Below are 12,962 nucleotides of genomic sequence, written 5' to 3' on the forward strand. Positions count from 1 at the left end.
TTAAAAAAAAGGGGACCCCGACAAGTTCGGCTTTAGGGTCGAGGTCAAAGGTGTGCCTGCAGTTTGATTGACGGGCACGGGAGGCCAGAAGCGCTAAAAAGGGACCTCCTTTGTAGCGATAAGACGGAGAACCGGAAGCCTGTGGGTTACGAAAGTGGCGAGAAGTGAAAGTGCCAAATTCCGCAAAAACCGCAGCTGTGCGTTACGGGCACGGCTAGTTACATTTCGCTACTTGAAGTAGCGCTTTCACAAACGGCAACCAAATAGCAACTTTGAGCTCTGTGCGAAATGGCCCTTAAAGTTACTCAGCATATACAATGGATCTTGGTGTTTATCTTGGTTTTCTTTAGGGTCTAAATAGTTGTGTAGCCATTTAATGAGGTGTGGGACAGATACTTAACAAGCTGTATAACTGACAGTTTCTTAGGAATGTTTTAGGAATGATCTTGCATTCTGTCTGTCAGAGGCTCCATGTTTTTCTGAGATACTACCCCAAATCCATATGTCTGATGTTCAAAATAACAGTGCTCAAAAAGGATGATATTTATTGCATTTTTTATCACATGCACAAACATATTTTTTTCCGTATGATTTTTATTTGAAGAGTTTTCAGAGCTTCTGATAGTGCAAGATGCTATGGCTAGACTGCTGGTCAGGGCCAGCTGTTTGGAGCATGTGACCTAGATATTACCAAAATTATACTGACTACTAAACTGCTCCTGAGAACAATTCAAAGTGTTGTTTTGATCTTTAAAATCCTACATAGCTTGGGCCTAGGGTATCTGAAGGACTGTCTTCTCCCATATTGTCTTTCCTGGAAATTAAGATCCCAGAGAGATCTTAATAAAGAAGTTAGTTGCACCATCTTCTTGAAATAGGCTGTTAAGCATCTGACCATTTCCGCTGAAAGCAGATTTTTTTTCATGTGCGTGAGTGAAGACAGATTGTTAACAAAGAATTGTAGTTTATGATAATTTTTGTTTGTTTTGCTCCTGCCTATTTTTGTGTGTTGCTTCAAGCAAGTAGTTTCTCTTAAACATTCCAGGCTAAACATGAATTTGCTTAAATCTCTGATAATCACTTAGTAGTTTAAGAGCTAGGTGTGGCATTTTAACATGCCACCTGTGGCTCTTCTGGGCACTGATCCCCAATGTGTTGCCCATCCCATGTTCCAAAAATGTGAACAATCCAATTGACCTGCATGGCTTCTAGTTGGCACGTTGTTTTCACATTGAAACAGCTACTGCTGAAGGGACTAGACTACTAGAGGCTGGGTAAGTTGTGAGGGATGGAAGCAAAAGACCCATCCTCCCTTAAACAATCAGGGAAGACTGGCACAGAGAACACCATACATCCCTTCCCCAGTGTGATCTGCCAGCTAGCTCCAGCATTGGGGAAGGGAGGTGCATGTGGAGGTAGCTATCCAGGGTAAACCTGGTACACCACCCAAAAAAGGTCCCCCATGGAGACGCAGGAAGCAGTAGGGTGAATGACCCTGCCATCTACTCCTGGCAGAAGCCCAGCATGGTCACCACCATGTTGAATTGATATGACAGATTTCTTTCCAGCCAAGCCTCTTTCAACAGCTATGGCTTTGAAACAAAGTTTGAGTCTAGTGGCACCAGGAGCCGGCTGCCAGCTTTTGGCCCCCTAACTTACCACTGGCTGTCCAGCAAAAGCAGTCTTTCACATTACAATGCAGCAGTGTTAACATGATAACCTTGTTTCTTAAAAAAAAAAACACCTGGGGGAAGAAGGGGTGCTCAAGGACACGGGATAATGAAAGGAAGGGATAGAATTAAAAGAGAGGTGTAAACATGCAGCATTTTGCACCAAAAAAACCCCAACCTTTTTGGAATAGTAGAAAAGAACAAAGCATCATGGAAAGCTGCCTCCTTCTGACCCCTGTGTGAAAAACATAAGCCAAATTACAGCCTGGTAAATGAAGGGAGGAAAGCTGAAATGTGGAAGCAAAGTGTCAACTCGCAGTATCCAGTCAAAATCCAAAACAAGGCTAAAAAGTTATGTCTCGTAATGTGGAAACAGTCTGAGACTAACCACATAATCCATGACATCCCTTGGTCCAAGATAGATCACCAGTTTTCCTGGCTATTAAGGCACATCCCCCACCCAAACTTCCTTTCCATTTAACTAGAAGCTAACAATCCTTCTCAGTCTTAAGCTTTATAGCTCGAAATCATTCACATAACATCTGACCTCTGAGCATTAAATTCCTTAGCCACAGTCTAACTTGGTTCAGGGGTTCAGAAGCAAGTTGGGAGAAGGACTGTTGTTATTCTTCCAAATGGAAGTGGTCAGTTCAATCTCCCTCAATTTTTATCAATTCAGTCTTCCAGAGAAGGGAACAGTTTTAATTTACTAAATCACAGTAAGATTCAGCTGGGTAGCCATTTGGGTCTGAAGCAGTTGCACTTTTAAGATCAACAAAGCTTTACTCATGGTATAAGCTTTTGTATGCATATATATATATATATAAATGCATGCATTTGTTGGTCAAACAGGCATCTGCTAGATCAGTGGTCCCCAACCTTTTTATCACTGGGGACCTGTCAACGCTTGACAATTTTACTGAGGCCCAGGGGGGAGTAGTCTTTTGCCGAGGGATGTCGCTGCCACTGCCTGAGCCCCTGCTCCACTTGCTTTCCCGCCGGCGCCCCTGACTTCCCATCTGCCGATGGGGGGCGCTGCCAGCAGCAGCTGCACAATGCCACACCTAGGGGGAGCCCTAGCCATGGCAGCCGCTGGAGAGCACCAAAGGTGAGCCAGCAGCAGAGTAGCAGAGCAGCCCCCGAGGCAGCAGCCGGGGAGGAGGATGAGGAGGAGCCGCGGCCCGGTACCGACTGATCTATGGACTGGTACTGGTCTCCGGACTGGGGGTTGGGGACCACTGTGCTAGATAATCCTCTTGGAAGCAATGGACATGTATTTCTGATTCCACCTTTCTTTCCTGGGGTAGGGTGAGGACAACAATGACTTACTACATAATTGCATGAGAAATGCTAAGCAGCAGTATGCTGCTGAATTTCATCTGCTAACAAAAGCTGCTGAGTGCTAGTGGTCCACATACAGAAGGAGTTTGAAATTTGCCCTGTATGTTTATTTTGAGAATTCACTCTCAGGTTCCTCTGACAGTTTAACTTCTTTCACCACAAGGTACTGCAGTTACTTGGACACTCTGGTGGTAACTGCTTATATACCTATTTTTTCCTATACATTAAAAACTGCTTTTTGTTATGTCAAATTGCAATGATTGTAACTTTAATGTCTTTCATTAGTATAAGATGAGGTGATAATGTAAGAATTTAGAGAGAAACATCTCTCACAAAATTAGAAATATAATTTCAAATTAGGGTCCTTTCCATTTGTTTGCATATACTTTTTTGATAAATATAAAAAAGCAAATGAAGTACTAATATTTGGCCTTGCAAAAACAAATGATGCACTTATTTTATCTCTCAGCCCCGTTCATTAACATTCAGCTGCACATTTGACAGGAAAGCCTGACAAATCAAAGAAGATATTAAGGAACTAAACTAATATGAGAAGAGAAACTCAGCAAAAAGAAATCAATTCCATTAATGGCTATATTCCATTTTTATTGCTCTCAGTGCTCTGTTTTTTAAGATTGAGCAATGAAAGCTATAAAAATGAAAGACAACAAAGTGTACTTAGCTGATTAAAAAGATCCCCATAAATTATACTCAATATGTTTCTATGTCTCCAGCAGATGTCAAAATATGAAGTACTGTATTTTGTAAAAAGTTGAATGCTCCTTGGGGAATATGTGGCTTTCCAAAATATTTTTCAGAAAACAAGAATTGGCATATTGTATTTCTCATTTCTCTAATACTAACTGTACAGTTGGTATATTCTCCCTTAGTGCAAAAAGAAGAGTTGTAAAACAGTAGTAGAAGAAGAGTTGTTCTTATATGCCGCTTTTCTCTACCTGAAGGAGTCTCAAAGTGGCTTCCAATCACCTTCCCTTTCCTCTCCCCACAACAGACACCCTGTGAGGTGGGTGAAGCTGAGAGAGCCCTGATAATCCTGCTCAGTCAGAACAGCTTTATCAGTGCCGTGGCAAGCCCAAGGTCACCCAGCTGGTTGCATGTGTGGGAGTGCAGAATCAAACCCAGCATGCCAGATTAGAAATCTGCACTTCTAACCATTATATCAAACTGGCTCTCAATATGTGTGCAACATTATAGTTCTGTGACTGGAATGCCACACAGTTTGTCTGACGATGGCAGTCACTGGGCTCTGGATGCAGGGAAGAGAGGAGTTAACTCTTTCTCCCTCTGCTGGTCCCTTGATCTCTGCCCATCTCTGCCTCCTGCAGTTTTAATCCACACTTTGAAAAAAGAACAGGTACCTGTATTGAGCCAATGAATTGATCTAGTTAAAGATATCCCTTTTGAAAATGGCTTTGTCTTGACAAATAATATAAATATGGGGGATGGATTTCCGGCATACATTTGCCTGAATCTCTGGGAAGAGTCAGATTTTACTTTCCCCCCTTATAAATACCCAGTGGAGAATACACATGCAGTGCATTATGCATTAGGCAAAACAACAACAGCCCCAAAACAAAACAAAAAACACCCAAGAATCACATGATGATTCCCTCATTTCCACAGTTTTATGTTGATTCCTTTTCGTTGCAGTGTACTATTTGCTGGGCAGTAGACAGTTGAATCGCGACAAGATTATTTGTGGATGATACTAATCTATAAAAAAAACTGAATAAGATAACATTAGTTCAGCACTATTAATAATATGTTAATATACATTTTCAGTGACTGTTGAGAGCCAAAATATCCACTTAACAATGTGGGATGTTACTAATTAGAATTCTGGGAGCAAGGGTGAGTGAAGTAGCATTTAACTTAGTGCAAATACAATGATTGCACCAGCCTGTAAAGGTTGAGAAAGAGATGCTCCAGGCAGGGCTCTACAAAGAGCAGGTATATTCCTTCTATGCAATAAAATCTGATAGGTAGATGAGGAAATCTTGACTAGCTGAATCCATGCTGACCCATGTGGCAGAATGGGAGCATGTGTAAGTGATAAGTGCATTTAGCAACATAGTATAACAGTTACAAAACAGAAACAAGGAAGTATTTGCTGGCTTCCACGGGGAGCCATAACATTGTGGAAAACTGAAGGACATAAATCTGATCCATTAGTTTTTGGAGTGTCAGTGAACATGCAGGGCTCTGCATAAGCAATCTTGAATGTGAGAGAAGAGTTCCACGTGCATTTGTTCAGAGTATTCACAAGTTCTGACAAGTAAATATTACAGCCTCTGCCCATTGGAAGCTCCTGTATGCACTGAAACCAATGGATCATTTAAATCAGTGACATTAGATGTTCTTGAAAGTCATTTCTGTCAGACACCGAACGTTGCAATGGTAACATGGATGATCATCGATAATAACAGCTAACAGAAGCTTAGTGTAAGGGATTGTAACTACTCCTGGGTTTTGTTAGCAGTTTAAGCTTTGGGATGCACACCTAGAATACAAAAGTCTAAACTTGGCTTATAAAATAACTGACAAAAGACAACATTTAGGGTGTGCTTTATCAGCAGAAAAATATAACTGTAAACAAATAGGATGATGTGTACAGCTAGCTTGAACACATGAACAAATTAAAGGGTTGATATTTCTGCTCATCTGGCTGTTTTGGAAGCTGCTGTTGGAGCCTTTTACAATAGATGTACGCTGACATAGTAGAAAGGCAAATAGGGGGTCATCTGTGAGAACTTCTGAACCTTAATAGGAATGTTCTTTCCTACATGCAGAGTCTTGATCCCCATCACTCACTCACTCACTCACTCACTCACTCACTCACTCACTCACTCACTCACACTATTTATTTATTTATTTATTTATTTATTTTCCCAGCGGACTCAGGGCTGCTCACAACAAAGTTGTGTGGAAATCTCTTCCCTATGATACTACCCTATGTGGTTGTATGTACATATTAAGGTTATGTAGCCCTGGTTACACTGGGAGTCTACCAATCATATACAGATACTATGAAAAAAATAACATATTTTCAAAAAACACAGCTATCTACTGAACATTCAGGTTTCATAAATTTCATTTCTTCACCATTAATGTATTGTTCTGCTTAGCTACTGGTTTCTCCTAAGGGAAAGCCAAGAACCCAATAACTGCACAGTTGCCACAATTTGTGTTTTCATTAAGACCGTTTATGCACTGGAAACTTCACTACCCCGGCTCTCATGCAGGAGCACAAATCGGGGGCGGATGAGGTGCACCAGGCCAAATGCTCCCCCATATGGGTACAGGAAGATGTGTGCAACCTGCCATATCTAAAACTCCAGCCTGCAGCCTAGCATGAAACCTCCAGTGCATAAACGGTCTAAATGGCGATTGAAAATTCTACATTCTACTGTCTGGAATATTTCTCAAGAGGGAGCAATAGATTTTATAGTATTGGGTTATTTTTAGGTTTTTAGTGTTGGTTATATTATATATATTGTATTTTTAAACTGTTGTAAGCAGCCACAAGTCAGCATTGCCAAGAGTGGCAGATAAGAAAGAAAGAAAGAAAGAAAGAAAGAAAGAAAGAAAGAAAGAAAGAAAGAAAGAAAGAAAGAAAGAAAGAAAGAAAGAAAGAAAGAAGTGGGTTCTCTCAACAATAAGGAATGTTTTCATTGTAACTCTTTGGCAGAAAAAAGCAAGACTACCACTGGAGGGACATATTGATAATTCATTTCCCCATCATGGCTCACTTTATAAACACGGAGAATGCAGTGAGTGAGCTTTGCTGTTTGTTTTATTTTAATACCCATTTAATACCCAAGCCCATTCCATGCAGGAATAAAATGGGCGCTAGATTAGGGGGGTGGAGTGGAAGAACTCTGTGGATGGCCTCCCCCTCCCCCCAGGCCCTGGAAAGGCTGCAGGCAGCTGTTAGGGAACTCAACCACAGGGGCAGCTCTCACGCAGCAGGAATCTGCAGCCTCCAAGCCTCAGAGGGAAGTGGACGGAGGGGGTGGTCAGGGCTGTGGGACTAGTTTTGAGGCTTGAAATATTTTCCTCTGTTTTAATTTAGGGACAACAGTTCTTTAAAGAAGGGAAGTGCCTTTTTTTCAAATCTCCGAATGAAAACCATCAGTTCAATTAATAGTATCTTGGCTTGGAGATTTCCTCACCACCCCCATGGCAGCTAATAATAAAGTAGACTGGCGCCTGTGTACACAGGTTTCTTTTCAAAGTAGCTTTTTTGGTGCCTTCTATTTCCAATTTTCGGTGTTTTCATGCATGAGACAATGTGTTTGGTAGGCAAAGATAGGTGCAGTTAACAGTTTTGCTGTGCAACTGAAATGTGTAATTAAGAGTGTCGTGAAGCTGTTATGGACAGAAGCTGGAAATATTTTCAGACAAAGTCACTGAAATCTTGTTAGATAAGAATATTGTTGCCCTCCCATCTGCCCCTCCCCCAATTACAAATCCCAGCACTTCAGTTTCTAAAGGGTTCCGATAGATATATGGGAGTACCTCTTGACTGATACCTATATGTAATCCTGCTTATTGGCTTTAGCTAAATCTTTCTTTGAAGTGTTGTTAGGATGGACATGGATGCTTTCATGTAATATCACGTTAACTTATAATCGTTAGTTCTGCTTTGACAGCTACTGAATAAGCTATTTAAAATGTAAATAGACATGGCAAACTATATGTCCTTTCACAAAGGCTCATTTCAAGATGCAGTATTTTTTAGAGCATTCTGTAGCAGCAGTATATTTTAACCACTGACTTTTTATTTCTGTTCATTATGGGGAGTAGATTCCAAAACACAATACATCAGGAGGTTGTTGTAAGCAGATATTGACAAAGTTAGAATTTTATCTTTTCTATGGGATTGAGTTTATGGATTTTTGGCAGTTTCTTCCTGTATATATAGTCCTACATACGTTAACATTTTTCACTTTTCTTAGTCCTGCCACTGCACATTATCGGTTATGCTTCATATTGATTGATACTTCTCTTTTCTCTCTGTGTGTGTTTCAGATGTCTTTGCTATATGTATAAACCACCTTTTCTTGGGTGAAATTTCCATATTATCATTCCTATTTTAAAATATCTAATTAAAAGTATGTTTTAGTTACTGTATATACTTGAGTATAAGCCGAGCTTTTCTGCACATTTCTTCACACTAAAAAAGCCTCCCTTGGCTTATACTCGGGTGTATACTGTTATTGAAATAAATTATTTTAAACAGCCTGCTCAGACTGTGAAACGGCAGCCAATTGTTGCAATGCATTCTGGAAATGTATTGCAAGCTGAGCTTGCTCTGGCAGCTTGTAGGACATCAAAGGTTTGACTAAGGGACTCTTAATCTTTTTTCCCTCTTGCCTTCACTTTTCTTTTTCCTCTTCCTAATCACTTCTTCGAAATTATTAATTTGGTTTCTGTGGATGGGTTGGGGGTGGGTTTTGGGGGTGCTTTGGGATTTACTGTTTCTTTCTACCAGCGTTTCTTCTTTAATCTGAGGGGCAGCATTGTTTGGCTTTTCTTCTTGGGGTTCTGTTCCATTTAAAAGTTGATTTTTACAGTTCTTTCTTTCAGTGTTCAGTTTTACAGTTCTTTACATCAGTGTTTTGTTCTGGGGAGGGACACTGCAGTTGTAGTTAGAAGTGTCCATTCTCCCAGTTTGGTAGCTGTTGTGCTTGTTGTAGTAGTTTGCCAACTTCGGGTACTGTTGTTCTGCTCTGGTTTGCTAGCCTGGGTGATACTGTTTGGTTCTCCTGCCATTGCTGTTCTCCCAGAGCAGTTCTCCCAGAGCTCTCTCAGGGTGTCTGGCATGAGAAGAGGAAGGGAAGGTGATTCTAAGCCACTTTGAGACTCCCTTGGTTAGTAAAAAGCATGGTATAAAACCCAGCAGCTATTCATCCTCTTGACTTTTCAGTATTTGTTGGGGGGGGGGGCTGGATGGGAGATCCTGTGATGATGGAACATGGATTAAACACTTAGACCACCCTGAGCTCCTCCACTGGAGGACAGTAGGATAATCCTGCAAAGGAGGAAGAAGGTGTCCATGTGACACTCCCCCTTTGCTTGCTTGCTGATGCTATAGATGGCAGTGAAGACAGCGCTTTGTATGAGAATGACAGCAATGATGGGGATGACTGCAAACTCAGTCTATACTGATAACCTCAGACCAGCTACAGCTGAAGCTCTGTTTGGACATACAGATGAGGTGGAAGAATCCAGTTTTGAAACACAAGCTAAAACTCTTGTGTTTTCGCTTGGTTGCTGATTGAACTAAGGTTTTGCACTTTTAAAATTATTTTTGATACCATGTTGTTCTTGTTGACCCTCTTTTGCACTTACAAAGCTAGTTTACTTTTTTACTGAAATAAATATTCAAAAACATTTAACCTACTGAGGCCTCAATTAATGTAAATTTACCAGTAGCTGCTGCATTTCCCACCCTCGGTTTATACTCGAGTCAATACGTTTTCCCAGTTTTTTGGTGGTAAAATTAGGTGCCTTGGCTTATACTCGGGTCAGCTTATACTCAGGTATATACGGTAAATACTACTCTTAGCTATAACTGCCTGCAGTGAATTTGTGGTCTGCACCTTAGACAGAGTACAAGAAAATTCAGCCAAAGGCCAAAGATTTCACAGGAGATGAATCACAAACTTGCAGGTAGTTGCCACATTTATTTATTTATTTGACTTGTTGCTGACTCCAGTACTTTGCTTTTTGATACCAAATTGTGACAAAAGCAAAATGCAACCCCAAATGAAAGGGTTGAACATATTAGGAAGGTTGTGAGTCAGGCCTTTTCTGCACAAAGAACTTAGTACAGATTTCCCAAGCAATCAAGCCTTTAAGCTTGACTTTGCATTCGTGCCTGCCTTTACACACCATTCTTTATTCTCAGGTGTATTTATTCTGTAGTTGCATCCCCTCCCTTGCACAGTTTTCTTAATTCGGGTGGGACCATCACTTGTGACATGTGGGGGTGATGACCAAAGTATGTTTGTTTGTTTTTTAAATGATGCAATTGCCCTATCACAGCTGCAAGGGCAAATAAACACCTTCCATTTAGATCTACCTGGTTCAGTTCCTTGAATGACAGGGAACACAAAGGAACTCTGGCAAACTAAAAGCAATCATTCAGAAACTGAGACAAAGGTTTTTTTTAAAAAACTAAGGTGCAAAGTTCCCTTTTTCTTATTGCCAGGCTGATAGTGGTTTTTCTACAGTGTTGTGTTGGCCACAGTGAAAACTGGAGAAGAGTCATCACCACCTTCACCATTTCTCCCCCCATTCAGAATCTGTGAAGAAACTTCTTGGAGAGCTGCCAGATAAGCTTATTTTTCCTGTCATTTAAATTTGGTTAACCAATCCAAGTCTAGTATTAACAGCCATTAAGTTTATAGGTGCTGCTTCTTTTATTGGGTGGGGTGACTCCCCAGTGTAATTTCTGCAAACCTGAAGCAAAGTCCACATGTTGCATGTGCTCACAGACAGCAGGTTTTGACAGAGACCCCATAGTAGGGGGTGGCAGGACATATAAACCTGGGCCATGGGAAAGGGGCAAGGCAGGAAACCATCTTAGGTGGGAATTGGGCACTCTCACAGGAAAGTAGGATCACAGAGTCCTTTGATATGGAGTGGTGTTAAAGCAATTTCCCCATTTGTTGTTTTGGGCTCCGGAGAAAGCAGCCTTGAGGAAGGGAGATAGTGAGGCACCATGGAAACCAGGGGGAGCCTTTGAAATGCAAGCTGAGAGCAAGGGGAGGGGTGGCACTCTGAGCCTCATGGGGATGCCAGAATGGGGCAGGAGTCCCGGAAGAATTTGGGGAGAAGAATATGGAAACCGGGGCAAGAACCACGGATTCATGACATCCAGCCACAAAACCTTCAAAACCTCTATGCTTGACAATGCATATATATGGCTGGGAACTAGTTCAGATCCGCTGCAGCTGTGTCTGTGCTGACAAATGCACACTGCCTTTGGGCTTAGTGACTTGCAGAAGTTTTTGAAAGTTATTTCTCTTCCCAGATGGTTCACAAACCGAAAACCTGCATTGCAAATTGACATCTGAGTATATTTGCTTTGGGGGCAATTGCCTGAAGGTATTGTGGATTGGGAGTGAGAGAAGCTTCACAGCTTGTCTCTCATGTATTCCAGCTTTGCTATCCAGTGGCATATGTAGTTCACCCCCATTTTACCCTCCCAGTACCCCTCAGAGGTAAGCTAGGTTGGCCTAGTGACCTTCATTGCTGAGCTGGTTGTGTGTGTGACACTTCTATAGCACACTGACTACATTTGTGTTATCTTTTATGGGTTCATATGTTCTTGCACTGCCATCTGGGAAAGGTAGTTTAAGCCATTCAGTTCCAACATATAGCTAAAGGCTAAATGCTGCTGAGTAATGAATAGTGCTGTCTGCATTGGAACAAAAACAGCTCTCCATAGTGGACTTCAAAGTGTCTCCCTGTAAATATAGTTTGGAGGGCAAAGATTAAATCTTCTTATGGTGACCTTGGAGAATATGTTATCCAAGCAAGCAAGTAAATTGTAAAATGCTATAGCATCTGCCTGACTGCCACTGCACAAATGCATAACTACTTGGTATGCTGTTCATTTGAATTATGAGAAAGTCATTGTTCGACTCCACCCAAAATAGACACTGTAAATAAGGTAAATTTGAGCGTCAATCACTAGTTTTGTGAAGGGTCTTGTGTCTCTTGACTGAAGCTCTGCAGTGCTTAAGGCTAGAATTTTGAACATACTTAAACATAAATTCCTCTGTAAAGAGTGAGAATTCTGAATAACATCCCTAGGGTTTAGCTGAATGGCACACAGATAAACAAGAGGCATGCAGTAGTGTTTGCATTTAACTCTTGTGGATTTACTAAAATCCAGAGGTCAGTTTTATAATATGGGAAGTATTTTATTAGATTTCTGGCTTATTCTCATATCGTTTTTCAGTTCTGTAATAGCGGATAGAAGATGGAATCAGCACCAGGAGACAAGACAGTAAACATGGAGCATAGTACCTTGCTCCATTGCTGTCCTTTCACCTGCCCTGCCTCTGTATCCACATGTTTTCATTGCTGTGGATGAGCAACAGTTACCTCTTACCCTTACTCTAAATTGATCCTGAAGTGCCACGGATTCCCAGAAGCTCAGTTCATATCTCATCGATCAAAAATAAACAGGCCAGCTCCATCTAGTTATTCAGAGCAGCCATGAAATACCATAAATAAATGTCACCCTGGATGACTGTGAAAGTAATGCAGAATATTTTATAGGCAGCTGCTGTATATCCTGAAATCCTATCTAAGTTAGAGACAGTTGTGCAAGCAAAATGCCATGTGGGAATTTTGAGGCTAAATGTATGAATCAGAACAAGGGAAATGGAAATCTAGCATTGCTTGGATACCCACACTGAGGACATATCTGTGGCCTGATCATGTATACTTAACATTGACTTTTGCTCTGCCTGACTCCCTCCATCCTCCACTGTACTATAGAGAGAATCAGGCTTTCCCCTGTGTTCTATCTAGGATGGGAAGGTATTGCCTGGAAAGCCATATCATGAAAGCCATATAATTCTTTCCATTTGGTTGTTAAAGCCACTTAACAGGTTTTGTTGTGAGCAACACACTATACAGAATTTATGAAGCCCCATAATGAAGGCACTAGGGCTGGCATTGATTTTACACTTGCCACAGCTATCAGCATCTTTATTCACTAGTGCAATTCCTCATATGAATCTGTTGGGAAGTGACTTTCCCTACTTCCCACATCAGTGGTATTCACTAGTGGGAGTAGAAAAATTCATGATGTGATGACAAATGTATTTAGCCAGAATATCCTGGCTGTCCCCACCACCAATAAAGAATAAATAATGTCAGCTAGAATTTGCCAGGTCATCTGAGCAT

General features: G+C 41.2%; 1 protein-coding gene across 3 annotated transcripts in view; it reads left to right on the forward strand.

Annotated features, from left to right (window-relative positions):
* The window catches only part of PRKN (parkin RBR E3 ubiquitin protein ligase), a 951,947-nt gene that overhangs the window by 223,814 nt on the left and 715,171 nt on the right, over positions 1 to 12,962 (forward strand). The window lies entirely within an intron of this gene.

This window comes from Paroedura picta, chromosome 1 (assembly GCF_049243985.1).
Source record: "Paroedura picta isolate Pp20150507F chromosome 1, Ppicta_v3.0, whole genome shotgun sequence".
Classification (NCBI taxonomy): Eukaryota; Metazoa; Chordata; class Lepidosauria; order Squamata; family Gekkonidae; genus Paroedura; species Paroedura picta.